The sequence below is a fragment of the Dermacentor albipictus genome, unplaced genomic scaffold (genome assembly GCF_038994185.2).
Source record: "Dermacentor albipictus isolate Rhodes 1998 colony unplaced genomic scaffold, USDA_Dalb.pri_finalv2 scaffold_11, whole genome shotgun sequence".
NCBI lineage: Eukaryota > Metazoa > Arthropoda > Arachnida > Ixodida > Ixodidae > Dermacentor > Dermacentor albipictus.
This window is the reverse complement of record NW_027225565.1, coordinates 11,625,638-11,640,364: the sequence shown is the minus strand read 5'-3', so window position 1 is coordinate 11,640,364 and position 14,727 is coordinate 11,625,638. Positions and strand designations below refer to the sequence as shown.

The window sequence follows — 14,727 nt, the reverse complement described above, 5'->3', positions numbered from 1 at the left end:
AAGCGGAGGCGAAAAACTTGGCGTAGGCGCGTGTACTGACTGCGGCTGTGCAAAATCCATCAACGAGAGTTGCCGGGCAACTTCCTCGCGGACGAACGCCTTCATTTCTGCGAGCAACGCTGCCTGGTTGGACATGGCAGCCAAACCAGCGAGGTGTTCGTCACGCGGTAGAGATCGACGGGTCAGTGACCGCTGCCTGCGGAGTTCTTCATAGCTCTGACACAGTGTGACAATTTCACCCACAGAGCGTGGACTTTTGACCAGCAACATGTTAAAGGCGTCGTCTTCTATGCCCTTCAGGATGTTTCGGATTCGATCAGACTCCCCCATGGTCGAATCGACTTTCCTGCATAGGTCCAGGACATCTTCGATATAGCTGGTGAACGTTTCGCCTGGCTGTTGAGCTCGTTCTCGCAAACGTTGCTCGGCACGCAGCTTGCGAACAGCAGGGCGACCAAATACATCGGCGAGGGAAGTCTTAAATTCCGACCATGTCTGGAACTCTGCTTGATGGTTGTTATACCACAGGCTGGCAACTCCAGCGAAGTAGAACAGCACATGGCTCAGTTTGGCCGCTTGGTCCCACTTGTTATGGTCGCCTACCCTGTCGTACGCCGTGAGCCATTCGTCCACGTCATGTGTCGTCCGCTCCAGTGTAGATAGGAGGGTCGCGATGACGAGGCACCCCGGGACACGCAGTGGGTGCAGGAGGTGCTGGGAGGCGTCTTGGGGCATGGTAGATGGTAGGGTACGAGACCGGAGTTCCAGGATGATCGTCTGAGGGTACCCCGCACACTCCACCAATTCGAAAGGTGTTTATTAGGCAGAGCTCGGAGCAGCGCAACGTCGACGGGCAGGGCAGTCACAGCTTCCAAGCACGAGAGCCGTTGCTGAGCAGGAGCGCTCGACCCACTAGCGCCTCTCTTCGCTACAATATATATATATATATATATATATATATATATATATATATATATATATATATATATATATATATATATATATATACACACGATTTTGGTTCCCTTATTTCTGGCTCGTAGTTCCTCAAAGATGGCTGCATCATCTTCAGAACACGCGTGGTACGGTATCCCTTCGGTAGAACGTGCCACCATGGGCACGTTCTCAGGCGCCGGAGCGTAGGCGAAAACTTGTATGTCTTGCTGCCCGAATTTGATGACTTGCAATCTGATGTATCCGTCGGCCCTATCCCGAGAAGGGCTGCTAATCAGCGCCGTGTTGTTGGTAGGGTGCAACCGGAGCTGATCCTCGGTGGCGACTTCGTTGGGATTCACTTGCGTCGCGGCGCAGACTGCTTTAAATAGTTCTGCCGCACCGTAGCTCAGCAGACTGACTACTGTTTGCGGTCGGAGGATGATTCTGTAATCTTCGGGCGGAAGTTTCGGCAGCGGCTTACGTTTAGGGAGTGGTGGCGGCCTGGCGCGGAACCGAGGTCTCCCCCTCTAACAGTGCACGGATCCCGTAGCGGTCTGTGTCGTTTCCGTCTCGATTCCGGGCGATTGGCGTGCGCACCAGCGCTGCGCCTCCAACTTCGTCCAGCTCCCATTGTGATACTCGTCTTCGGTAATCTTCTCGCCCTCTACACTCTAAGAACAGTTTACACCCTTTGGCTTGCCCCTTCTGCCACACAAAAATAATCGTCATCTGCCTTGATGCGTTTCCTTTCTTTATCGCTGCAAGCCCGGAACTTTCCAGTGACGAACGGCACGCGCGTTATCAGAAGAGGCACTCCAAAGGGTGTTAACTGTTCTATGCTGATAACGCGCGCGCCGTTCGTTACTGGAAGTTCCGGGCTCGCAGCGATAAAGAAAGGAAACGCATCAAGGCAGATGACGATTATTTTTGTGAGGCAGAAGGGGCAAGCCAAAGGGTGTAAACTGTTCTTAGAGTGTACGACCACTTCCATGATTGAAGGCTGCGTGGTTCAACGGACCGCGCGATGGACTTCTGCCGCGCCGGCGCTAGGGTTCGTGCCGGAGCTGACGGGCGACTCCGACCACGCTGGCGTTAGGGCTAACGCAGCGGGTAGACGCGGCAAGGCTTTTTTCGAGCCACAGAGGCGAGATAAGAGTCCGACTTGCCCTTTAGTTAATATCTGTCTATGTGAGTCGATCTTCCATTGCGTCCTTTGTAGTTCAGCGCGCAAAGGGCGATCATGCGGCAGAAACACTCACAGAACGACGGAGCGTGCGCCTCCACTCCTCGCCATTTCGACCAGTCTTCCTTTTTTCATGGGCGCCACCATGGATGGATGGATGGAAGGTAGGAGCGTCCCCTTTGAAACGGGGCGATGGCAGTTGCCACCATGGGCACGTTGCAATTGCTAGGCGGCACCCCGTTTTTCGGACCCCTAGCGCCATCTGACGAATAGTTGCTCAAATGTGGTAGGATTACTCGCGGCGTGAGCAGCTTGCGCTGCGTGTTTGGCGCCCTGTCAAATGGTAGTGATGGCGCCAAACAGCGTGCCGATATTAATTTTAGCCAGGTTTCGGGAATTACAAGATCTTGACAGCTTTTTCCGTGGAAATAATTTGGAGAAAGGAAGTCGTCTATTTGAAGCGGGGCCCGTCTACGACGTGAAGGAACTGGTGAACTTGCCGGATCGGAAGTGACTACTAGGTGTATTCCACAAACGAAAATCACCACACCAGCGCGATGCGTGAAGCCCAGCGTAAGTTCCTTCGTGCATGCATGAAATTATAGGTGACAGATTCTTGCAGATCGACGATAGTACACAAATCTTAGCGAGGAGCTGCGATTGCCATGCTGGCATCGCAGGGAAGTGCAAGCACGCCGCGGTAGTTGCTCTGTACATACAGGACGAAAAATGTGACTCCAAAACATTTCATCCAAGAACGTGGGACGTACCAACGTCTCGTAAGACCTACCCGAGGTATTCTAACGTTGTTCTCTCTTAACACAAAAAAGTGAGGAACTTACCAGTTTTGTTAGACTACGCAGGGAAAATATTTTCGCCCAAGATATTGGATGTTCGAGACTTTTTATGTTGTTGCTATTTTTGAGTGCGTGCAAAGTAGGTTCCAATAAACCACATCGTCAAATATTTTGGTGGTATCAACTGCCCCTTAGTTGATATGCTGGGCGCAGAAGGATGTATGCCAGCTGAGCCAGCTGCAACCCCTCCTCAAATCTCAGCAAGCCCTAGCGCTGTTTGAATGGGAGAGGATTGGGAAAGAGTTCCACAGCTTTACTGCGGTACAGTGCGGGAACAAACTACTTTGTTTGCTGCATATCCTGTACACACTGCAGGCAGTGGCGTAGCAACGGGGGGGGGGGGGGGGGTGGCCCGGGTGCAAAGGGCCAGTGGGGGGGAGGGGGTGTCATATACTTCTGGAGACACACGGAAATTGTTGATATCCTCGCCTTCCTCGAATAAACCCGGGGGAGGGGGGCGGACAGAAGACCTATGGGCCCCGTGTGCCAGACGACCTAGCTACGCCACTAACTGCAGGTGTGCCATTGCTGCCATCATTGCTGTAAAAGCAAAGAATTCAGCGTTATAACGCACTTGGCATAACGCTGGAACATAAAACAGCTTATGCCGTCGGACGAGCGCTGTCCAGTGTTGGCGCCGTTCTGCTTCATACGGTCGGCTTGGAAACCTGTAAAACGTTGTCCCTCGTGAGTTGTTGTACGTGCTGTTGCAGCCCACTACTCAACAGCTCGGGTTGCACTTCGGCATTGCTCAGAAAAGGCAACAGCTACGCGCGAAACAGTGGCTTTCCGAACGCAAGCGGGCCGGTCGTATCCTGCCGGGTGCGCACTCGCCGCCGCGAGGGGTGCCCTAGTAGGCGCGGGAACTACCTTCGCAAGCTGCCTATGCTCAGATTTTGATTTTGCCTTTTATTTTTATCTGTGTTGTGTGCTATTGAATTTCTCGATTTTCTTTAAATACGTCTTTCTACCCTTTTAACCTTATGTCACCTCTATGCTTTTGAGCCACCAATCCTCCAATCGGCTTTTGCTAACTTCCACCGCATATTTATTTACATGACTATCATTATCTCTGAACCCTAGGGCCTCAGGAAGGGTGACTGTGGCCGCATCGACATCAGGATTGATACCATCACATTTTAGTATGAGGTGTTCCATTATTTCCACATATTTACCACACACAGTACATGTGTCTTCTTCGTTAAATTTCTTTTTATAGCTCCGCGTTCTAAGACATCCTGATCTAGCTTGAAGGAGTGGGGCACTGCCTCTCGAGTTATCATGAAACGCTTCCTTCCTGATCTGCTGTTTCCAGTATCGATATAGTTCCACACTATGCTTCTTTTCCATTGAATTTATCCATTTTTACCTCCCGCATTTTTAACCTGTCGTTTAATGCTCTGTCTTTCTTCGTCCTCGTGTTTGGCAACCTTACTGGTTAGCTTCCTAGCTCTTTTCCGCCATTGTGAGTCAACGCTCTTTCTGTATAGGTATTTAAACACCTTAGCTGCCCACCTGTTATCGTCCAATTTCCTCAGACGTTTTTCGTATAGGATTTTACTCTGAGCTTCCCGTGCTTCGAACGATGCCCAGCCCATATCTCCCTGTACTGCTTCGTTTGTGGTTTTCCCGTGGGCACCTAGTGCTAACCTTCCCACAGCTCTCCGATTTACTTCTAGTCTCGACTGAACCCCTGCCCTTAAACACAGGACCGCATTCCCGAAAGTAAGCCCCGGCACCATTACTCCCTTCCAAATGCCTCTCAGTACCTCATACCTGTTGTACCCCCACAATGCCTTATGTTTCATTATCCCGGCATCTCTTCGCCCTTTTACTATGAGAGACTGTTCGTGCTTTTCCGTGTACATCTGCCCTTTGTTTATCCATACCCCGAGATATTTGTATTCAGCCACTCGGGGTATTTCATGGCTTTGTATTGTAAGCTCCTGATCAGTTGTATCGTTGAAAAACATCCCACCGGACTTAGCTGCACTAAAACTGAAACCTAAACTGTCTCCTTCGTCCCCACAGTAATTAACCAGAGTTTGCAAATCTTCCTGGCTATCTGCTAACAGTACAATATCGTCCGCATACATTAAACCCGGTAGTCGTTGCTCAACAACCTTTTCGCCTAATCTGTACGACAGATTACACCCTAGATTGCTTCGTTGTAACCTTCTTTCCATGCTTATCATATAAAGCATGAACAGCAGCGGTGATAGAGGACAACCTTGCCTTAATCCCTTGTGAACCTCGACAGTTGCCGCACTCTTAATTCCTTCCCATGTTATTTCAACATTATTTTCTCAATATAGTTCCTGTAAAAAATCAATTACCTCATTACCGATACCTTCAGCTTTTAATATGTTCCACAGGAGTTTCCTGTTCACATTGTCGTATGCCCCACTTATGTCCAGGAAGGCTAAATACAGGTCTATTTTCCGCCTTAGCTATTTCTATGCACTGGGTAAGCACGAACAGGCTATCATCTAAGCGCCTACCACTTCTGAACCCGTTCTGAAGTTCTCCGAGTATTCTATTACTTTCTACCCATGGCTGCATTTTTAATTTCACCGCCTGCATCGCCAGCCTATATATAACTGATGTTATCGTAATTGGTCGGAAGGATTTTATGTTCTTCTTATCACCTTTCCCTTTATAAATCAAATTCATTTTACTCTGTTTCCAGCTGTGCGGAATTTGCTTATTTGTTATGACTGTCTCCAATGCTTTTATCAGCGTTTCCTTGCTTCTTGGGCCAAGTTCATTAATTAACTTGATTAGAACTTCGCCTATTCCCGCGGACGTGCATTTTGGAACATTTGCTTCCGCCTTTTTCCAGTTAAGATTGGTCAGTTCTAAGCTGTTTTCTATTATTCTATTCTGTGTTGCTCCCTCACTTGGAGCGATTACCCTATCGTCTTTCCTAAATGACTCTGCTATAACTGAACCAATGTAGTTGACAGCGTCATCTCCCTCTAAACAATTTCCTTCGGCATCGTGAATCTGTTCCTCTTTCCTGTGATTAGCTTTACCCAGCCAGCTTATATGGCTCCAGAATTTTCTTGACCCCCCTTTAGTTGCATCGCGAACTTCAGCCAGCCAACCATTCTGCTACGCAGTGGCGCCATCTATGGCCAGTCGGCATGCTGGCTGCTAGCAGAATCAGCAGCTGACCTCCAACACCTGCTCGACATCTACTCCCAAGTCATAGGAACCGACCAGCTAAGGTTTAACACTGACAAAACACAGTGGATGGGTATAAATACAAGCAACATTAACAACGAATTCATCCTCCAACGGAACCCCGTCAGAAAAACATCGGAATGCAAATACCTCGGCCTAATTCAATACAACGAAAATTGAAAACACCACGACACTAAGACAGAGGCAGATTGGCGCAAGGCATTCATTAAGGAAATCAATGATGCTGAAAAAAACTGAAACATGATGGGGACATGGAAGCGCCAGTCCTGTTTACTTCCTAGTCCTCGCAGTGTTTTACGCTGCCGCACTCATAAAGAATCGGACAAGGTGATCCGTGGGCTCATATGTACTATATGCACCTATACAGTGCGGTATAGGTACTCTTTATGTGCTGCTCTCACTCTTCTGGTGCTTCCGTATATATCTACAAGCGTCGGCTGAAGCAACGTCAATGAGCTGCGCAGGTGTGTAAATTGGTGCCAGCGCCACCAAGTACAAGCATTAGATATGTATGCAAAGCTGGGCGATTGCACACACGCACAGAGGAGGGAACTTGCATGTTCTCTACGCGAGCGCTGCGTTCTTCACCTTATTTAACGAAACTTATGCCGCCACGGGAATGAACATCAAGTCCACGCGTGCACTTGATATAACTGCTAAAAGTAATTTTTTTCAACGTCGCGCTTAAGTGCCACATCACGTCATCCACCATTTAGTTCTTTGTCCCCCCCCTTCTTTTTTTCATCTTAGTCTCCTTATTTTTCACGAATAATTTTTGTCCCTCACGTGACGCCCATATAAGTCAAATGTGGCAAAGCAGGAAACACCAACCTGTCCACCTGATCCCCTAGCAAAATCCAAAAGGTGGTTAATAAACCTACTATATAATCCTAACGATCTGATTATGAAGCATGCCGTAGCGGGGGATACCTGCGGTTCATTAACGTGCACCTAAATCTAAGTACATGGGTGTTTTCGCATTTCGAACCACTCGAAATGCGGCCGCCGTGGGTGGTGTGGTAACACTTAACAGGACTGACTAATGTAGAAGTGGAGTGCAGTTACTTTTGCTTAACATGCGGCAAGCTGGTTTAGTGGTAAATACCGGTGCCACTGAGCGACCGTTAAACGGACGAGCTTCGAGTGGCACAAGTTACTTGGTCTTCCCGGCAGGCACGGAGGAAAAAAATATGCAGATCCCACGGCACTGTAGGAATGGATATAAGCGAAGCCTTCCGTGCTGGATGCTTTGATTGACGATACTTTTGATGTTGACGGCTAAAGCTTAATTTCTCCAGCTTTAGGCTAACACGAGATGGGTGAGTTGAACGTTACCTTGTGTGCACCACTGTTGTTTGTCTGCGTAGTACACAGAACACACCGGGAGAGGTGTTTGCTTGAGGCGTTGTTGTGCGCCATATTTTATAACGTCGGGAAGGGCTGAGCGTTGTCACTTCCTCACAAGGCACATGCATTGTGGCAGAAGTATTAAAGTGGAATTGGATTATGGGGCTGTACGTGCCAAAACCACACTCGTATTATGAGGCACGCCGTAGTGGCGGACTGCGGATTAATTTTGACACCGTGATGTCCTTTAACGTGTCCCAAAACCTAAGTGCACGTGCGTTTTCTATTTGGCCCCCGTCTAAATGCGGCTGACGCGATTGGAATCAAACCCACGACCTCGAGCAATGTCATAGCCGCAAAGCTAACGCCGCAGGCACAGAAGTGTTGATTTGATAGACGACCGCTTCCGTAGTGTCTCCTGGACCCTGCGGTGCGCTTTAATTAATGCGGCTCTGCTTCTGCACGCCCTGCGCAATTTGTGCGCTTGACATGCTTGCATGGCGTTTATTTTTCAGAAATAGCAGGAACGTACTGTACCGTTCCTTGAACTTAAGCTTATCCTGTTTCCCCGCAACCGCTGTCATATAGTAGTGAGGTTTCCTTGCCTTCTCACGTCACCTCCCCCTTCTCTTATATTGGAACTGCCTCTTCTCCTTCTCCTCTCTACAGCTCTATCTGCGTCCTCTCTGGCCTCGCACGTTAGTGGAAAGGGAAGCGCTGCAGTTTCTGGAATGTTTCTGAAGGGAGTCGCATATAATTACAGCTGTCAAGTGGCTAATGGGGCAACGGCCAGGGAGTTCCAGGGAGTATTGTGCACATCCGACGCGGTGGGGTGGAAACGAGTTTCTCCCGTCGCCTTTCCTCTTACTTGCGCTGTCATCTATATACACGCTGTGAACCATCCCCCGAGGTGGTGGGCGCGACGGCAGACCACAGCAGCAGCAGCAGTGGGAAAGTCGAATGAAGAAGCAAAGAAAGCTTCGCTCTGAAGAAAGCTCCATGACATAGACCTAGCTAAGCCTAATTATTAAGCCTGTCGAACTTCGAGCTTCATATATACGTTCTCTCGCACGACATGGCTGTGCACTTGAAGGTCTTGAGAGCGCATTTTTGTATGGCGATCCATTTAATTTCTCATTTCCACCCGTCGTCATTGGTTTGTACAGGACTCCGCCGGGCCGCCATTTTCACTGGGGGTCGGCCACTCGCAGAAGGCGGGACATAAAAAAAAAGGAAAATGAAATTAAACAGCACCAAGTACATACCGGCCATGCAGGCTACGCGCAGTCTGCATCGGTCTTTTCTATTGTTGGCTTGTGGGGGAAGGTATGCGCAGGAACTGGATAAGAAGCAGCTGAGGCATTCTTCGTGAATCGTGCCAGTTTAATCAACGATTCGGGGCCAGCCAACGAGCGAACCGTGGTGCCGATGTCCCCAGGCCACGAACGTCGCAAGGCGGCTGCCACAGGTGGGCGCTTCGCGTGGCTCAACCGACGCACTCGCAGGCGTCGTCCTTGCCGCAGTAGCCGTGGCGTTTGCCGGCGCTGACGCATTGTTGGGAACACGCAATCTCGTTGTACGGGCAACCGAACCCGCGACCTGCCGGTAAGAGAGAGAGGTGAGAACGGTCACGCAGAAGTTGCTTTAATGCAAAACACGAAGCAGGAAGACACGGAAATATGTTGCCTTAACTTGGTGATGGGATTTTCGCTCTATATTTGCGCGGCTCTGTGTGCGCTCACGCTTTATTTGATTGAAACATATAAGGATCTTACTGACAGAGAAATTCCTCTATGTCTCGCTGCTGGTGGGTTCTCAAAATGTGTTACCTTAAATTACAAATATAGTGCAGCTGTTGTAATATTCAGGACGTGAAAGTGCTACTACAATTGTGGATTTGGGAGTTCTTTAATAAACTGAGGCTGTCACCGTGAAGGGAGAGAGACACATGCGCATTTCGAACGGCCAGTCGCTTATGTGAACCTCGTGCACTTTCATCTGAGGTCCCATATGCTGCGGTCCAGCCTCGTACATGGCGCCGATTAGCCCCAGAGCTTTTTTTCTCCAAAAAGTGCGCACGTATTATACGTAGTCACGTGGTAGGTAATTTTGCAACTCTCGAGCGCTTTCTTTCCAGCCCGGAAAAATGAAAACCACACCAGCTATCATCACGGAAAGAAGTAATTTCGATATTCTCAATAGGCTTTACAACTTCTCCATTGGGCATTTTCCGATTACAGCAATACTTTAAAAGTTGGTTAATTATTGTACAATAATTAGGTAAGCTCATAGTAAGAAGTATTTTGAGTTGCTCAAAAGGACAGTGAACGACATCTGAGCTGGTTGCGTTTTCGCAACGCATACGTGGATTTTTTAAAGGTTTGTGCACGAGTCAGCTGAAACACACCGTACCCATGGCCGCTAGACGAAAACGCATGGGCATCGTGTTTGTTACAAATATTATTAAAGGAAACTCTGCCGATAGTGTCTAGGGACCTTATTGTCTACGGGAGCTAGATGCAAGCATTGCGGTTCAGCAAGCAATGGTGGAATGAAGGGTATACTACATGAGTTTGCGTATGAACTTCGTCCTTTTGGCTTCAAATTTGCGGCTTCGCAAATCGTCGATTTCAAACAATGTATTGCGTCATAAATGCAATTGTTCGCTATGATTATGCATGAGCACAGCAATTTCTGTCTTGCTCTACTTAGAAACCTGGAAATTTAGAAAGGTATAACATAACAAATAAACCGTCTTCCTAACCGTAATTACGCGATAGAGCCTTTTCTTAAGAAAAGGCTCTATCGCGCTGCTATCAAATCTCGGTCGGATAAACGTTGGTCAGCCTATAAATCTGCCACAACAACTTACTTATCTGAAATGAAACGATATAAGTTTTTGTTCTTTAATCGCACGCTTCCAGATATGCTTAAAAATAACTCTATGCAATTTTGGAGTGTCATACGGGACAATGAGCGCAGTGCAATAGCTTTGCTAACAACGAAAGGACATCCAGTGCCTGACGTAGAATGCGCGTCTGTCTTAAATGATACATTTGTAAAGGCTTTTTCTCGCCCAGTAGTTAGCAATGCACAGCATACCTTGCCATTACGTCATTCCTTGCCCATGGACGCCATCTTTATTACTTCTGAGGGTATTCGTGCAGTCATTAAGAAATTGAAAAACTCATCATCATGTGGCGTCGACAGCATCAGTACGAAATTCTTGAAAAATACTATTGAATACTCTTCTATCATTCTGGCATGCATTTTTTCACAGTCCCTGCAGCTACTAGCCTTCTGGAAGACTGGCTGATAGGTGGTAAGGTTGTGCCAGTTCACAAGTCTGGGGTAACACACAATCCATCAAATTTCCGTCTAATTTCACTCACATCTGTTCTATGTAAAATTTTTGAACACATTATCTTCACACACCTTGTTAATTTTCTTGAGTCTAACCAGTTTTTTTACACCCTCACAACATGGCTTCCGCAAGGATTTTTCTTGCAGAACACAGCTTCTAGTCTTTACTAACGACCTGCATCATTTACTTGATTCTGCATTCACAATAGACTGTATTTTTTTAGATTACTCTAAAGCATTCCACAAGGTTAGTCATCATTTACTACTTTTTAAGCTCAGTCAGTTAAATCTAGATCCTAGTGTTCTTAACTGGATTCGAGCTTTCCTTTTTAACCGTACTCAGTTTGTTTCCGCAAATACTGTTGATTCCCCAGTCCAGCCAGTGCTATCGTGTGTTCCCCAGGGGTCTGTATTGGAACCCTTACTTTTTAAAAATTTTCATGAATGACCTACCCGATACCATATCATCAACGGTTTGCCAATTGCTGGATGACTGTGTAATTTATCAAAAAATAACTAACCAAGACGATGTTGCCTTACTTCAGACCGACTTAAATATCATACATTCCTGGTGTCAAACGTAGAACATGGAATTTAACATTTCGAAATGCAAATCAATGCACGTATCTCACACCTTATTAGCATCACCACACTATCATCTTGATAATACGCCTCTTGAGTCTGTTTCATTTTACAAATATCTCGGTGTTAACATTTGTAGTAACCTATCATGGAACCATCATGTGAGGTACATCGTCAATAAAGCTAACCGATCACTTGGATACTTTTGAAGAAACTTCTATGTGGCACCCCCATCACTTAAAAAGCTTCCATACACGACTTACATTCGTCCGTCACTTGAATACGCATCATCTATCTGGGATCCCGGTGGTACTACACTGATAAACGAACTTGAAAGAGTGCAGAATCTTTCCATTCGCTTCCTCTTTTTCAATTATGACCGCACAGCCAGTGTCAGCATGATGAAGTCACTACTTAACCTTCCAGAACTTACAATTCGGTGTAAAATTGCCCGGCTCGCTCTTTTTCATAAAATTTACTATCACAGCAATCATCTCCGCAATGAGTTCATTAAATACCCTCCTTTCATTTCATCTAGAATTGACCACCTCCAAAAAGTTGATGTTCCTCGTTGTAGAACTGTAACCTATTCACGTGCATTTTTTACGTAGAACCACCTCTGAATGGAATCAGCTGCCAGAAGCAGCTACAGCTATCACGGATACAACGCACTTTAAGGATTTCTTGAGTAACATGCTTAACATTGCTTAATTATTTGTATTGAATTTGTTCTTCTGTTTTTAGCTTATTGTTGTTTTAGTTTTAGATGTTCATGCAAATCACTCTGCTTTATCTTAGTTGCGGCTGTTTCATTCCATTTCTGTATTGGGCTGGTGATTATTCGTGCTTCTTATTGTTATAGTATCAACTGTTTTTCTAATTTTGGTCTATAATATCCCCCTTCCCTCTGTAACGTGCAAACCCTGTGGGTAAAATAAATAAATGAATAAATAGCTCCACAGGAATGTCTTAAGCGGCAAGCACTTCAAGGTATACACTAATCAATCGTTCGCATAGTGGATGGGCGATCTCAGCTCCACAGTTCCGTCTATAGTAATTTTTGTATGAAAATTTATGCGCATGGGGACATTTTGCGTTGAGCGGCCGTTGTATAACTTTTTCGAACAGTCGTACAACAGAAGCACACACACACGTCGTTTTGAGTGCGTTATTGTTCATCACAGCATCGCGCGAGGTGTCGGCCCGGCGCCATAGTGTTCCGTGATACGTCATCCCACTGACCTCTACCCTCTAGTGGAGATCAGTGCGTCATCCCGCATAGGCCTACGCTAGTATGTCTCATCTGTGTTAAAATTTTGTAATTTTGTAGCCAGCTATATAGGTACCGCGCATCTGGCTTAACGAGTAAGAAGCATTTCTGTTTACACGCCTACGTTCTGGCCTGAGACATAAGGCACAGCTATAGGTGAGCCCGGGATCCGCTCAACTTCTTCGACTAAGCCTTTCGTGCAGCATATGTAGTCAACATTCCAGTCGTTTGCATTGCAAGTTAAACGTTGTCAGTGTTGTTCTGTAAACCCGAAGAGGACTGTTATCACCGGCATGCCTCGTCTTGTACCCATAGATCGCTGAGCGCAATAGAGAGAAGAAATAACTATCTGCAAGGACTTACGGAGCCTAAGGTGCGTGTTCTGTGGGACATCTTGCATGGAACCTAAAGAGCGGGAACACGAGAGAGAGAGAGAGAGGGGAATTATAAATAAAAAGGCAGGGAGGTTAATTCTAGGACTGTAGCCTGGTTGGCTACAAAGAATGTACATGAGGGGTTATCTAAAAGTTCAGGAATCTTGTCTATCACTTTCAAGACGTCGCAATCGTGTTATTTTTGTTAGCCTTTTATGAAATGTTAAATCTACTCTGCTGTCTTTAATCTGTCGAGAATTCTTTTCATGTGAAACAAAAAGGTAGATTGGGGCTTTCACACGAAACTGTAGATGTTCGCCTCGCTGAAAACTTGCTTTGTTGAAAGACGAGATCGTGCGCGCGCGCAGAGGCCGTTTGGGACTTAAAAGAGGCGTTATACGCTTATGCATACGCTACACGGCCTGTGAGGCATGTGGGTCGGTTGAACAAGCGCCTCGCAGGATCTGTTTTAATGGGATTAGCCCCACTTTGGTGTGCTGCTTTCTAACCGCTATCGCTTGACGGTTAGTTTAGAATTCGGTTCTATAATCGCATCATCCCGATGCTCTATGCTCAAACCATGGACGCACGCCTAGAAATCCCACGTGACACCCTTACCACCTTCAATTGTGCATGCAAGCCAGCGCTGGTACCTGTCACGTCGCACACCAATTTCACTAGTGTAAGTGAGACCGCACTGTCTTCTGTAGCTCACAATGAACATAAATGTTTTACGCCTGAGAAAGATGCAACGCACCACTTACAGCAGCACGTACGAGCTGGGATAGCAGAACAGGGACAGCACACGGAGAGTGCGTCAAATGTTACAGCAAACAATGCCATTAGACACTTATTATGATTATCATTCTGATTGTAATAATTTAAAAGAAAGAGAGAGAGAGAGAGAGTTCCCTGAAGCAACTAGCTGCGATCTCTTACCTGCAACCAACATCGCCATCAGGAGGAACACTGCCAGCTGCAGAGCCATGCGGGATACAAGCTATAGCGAGCAGCAGCCACTGCGTTTTTTCTTCCTGAGCTTGAATGTGTCTTTCGGAGCCCTCAGAGCTCCCTCGTCACCTTATGAACGCACTAGTTGCACAATATATATATATATATATATATATATATATATATATATATATATATATATATATATAAGCGGAGCTTACGCATGCTCTGCGGCGCAAACACTCGCGCGCCGCAATTTGCTTTCTGACGTGCCATGATGTCGCGAGCGTCGTAAACCCGGGCGTCCCGGCCATTTTCTTTCTCTCTTTGCCGCTTTTCCATTTAGCGCCTTCACTTAACGTGTCGTGTAATAAGTTTACTTATGACCGTTTCGCGCGTGACTGGCGAAACAGCGTGTACCTGGGGCGCGTGGCTCTTTCTCTCCCTCCCTCGCTCTCTGGGCGTACGTGTACTGCGGCTGGCGCGAAGGCACAGCCGCGGTTCGTGCTTCCCTTCGCTGATGGCGGCCTCAAGTCATATTGCGTTTTCCATGCGCTATTTTCCTTCTCTCTCTCTCTCTCTTTGCTAATTCTTGTTTGAGACAGCGGGGTCATGACCCTCGGTGACCCGGCCATCCATCCTGCTTCGGAATAATAC

At 47.0% G+C, this 14,727-nt stretch overlaps 1 long non-coding RNA gene across 1 annotated transcript; it reads right to left on the bottom strand.

Annotated features, from left to right (window-relative positions):
* Positions 1–8,892: 8,892 nt before the first annotated feature.
* Positions 8,893–14,207, bottom strand: LOC139051359 (uncharacterized). The gene is made up of 3 exons (XR_011509345.1): positions 14,059–14,207; positions 13,109–13,150; positions 8,893–9,129 (listed from the first exon to the last, which is right to left on the bottom strand). It is a non-coding gene; the product is annotated as an uncharacterized lncRNA (long non-coding RNA).
* Positions 14,208–14,727: the final 520 nt, after the last annotated feature.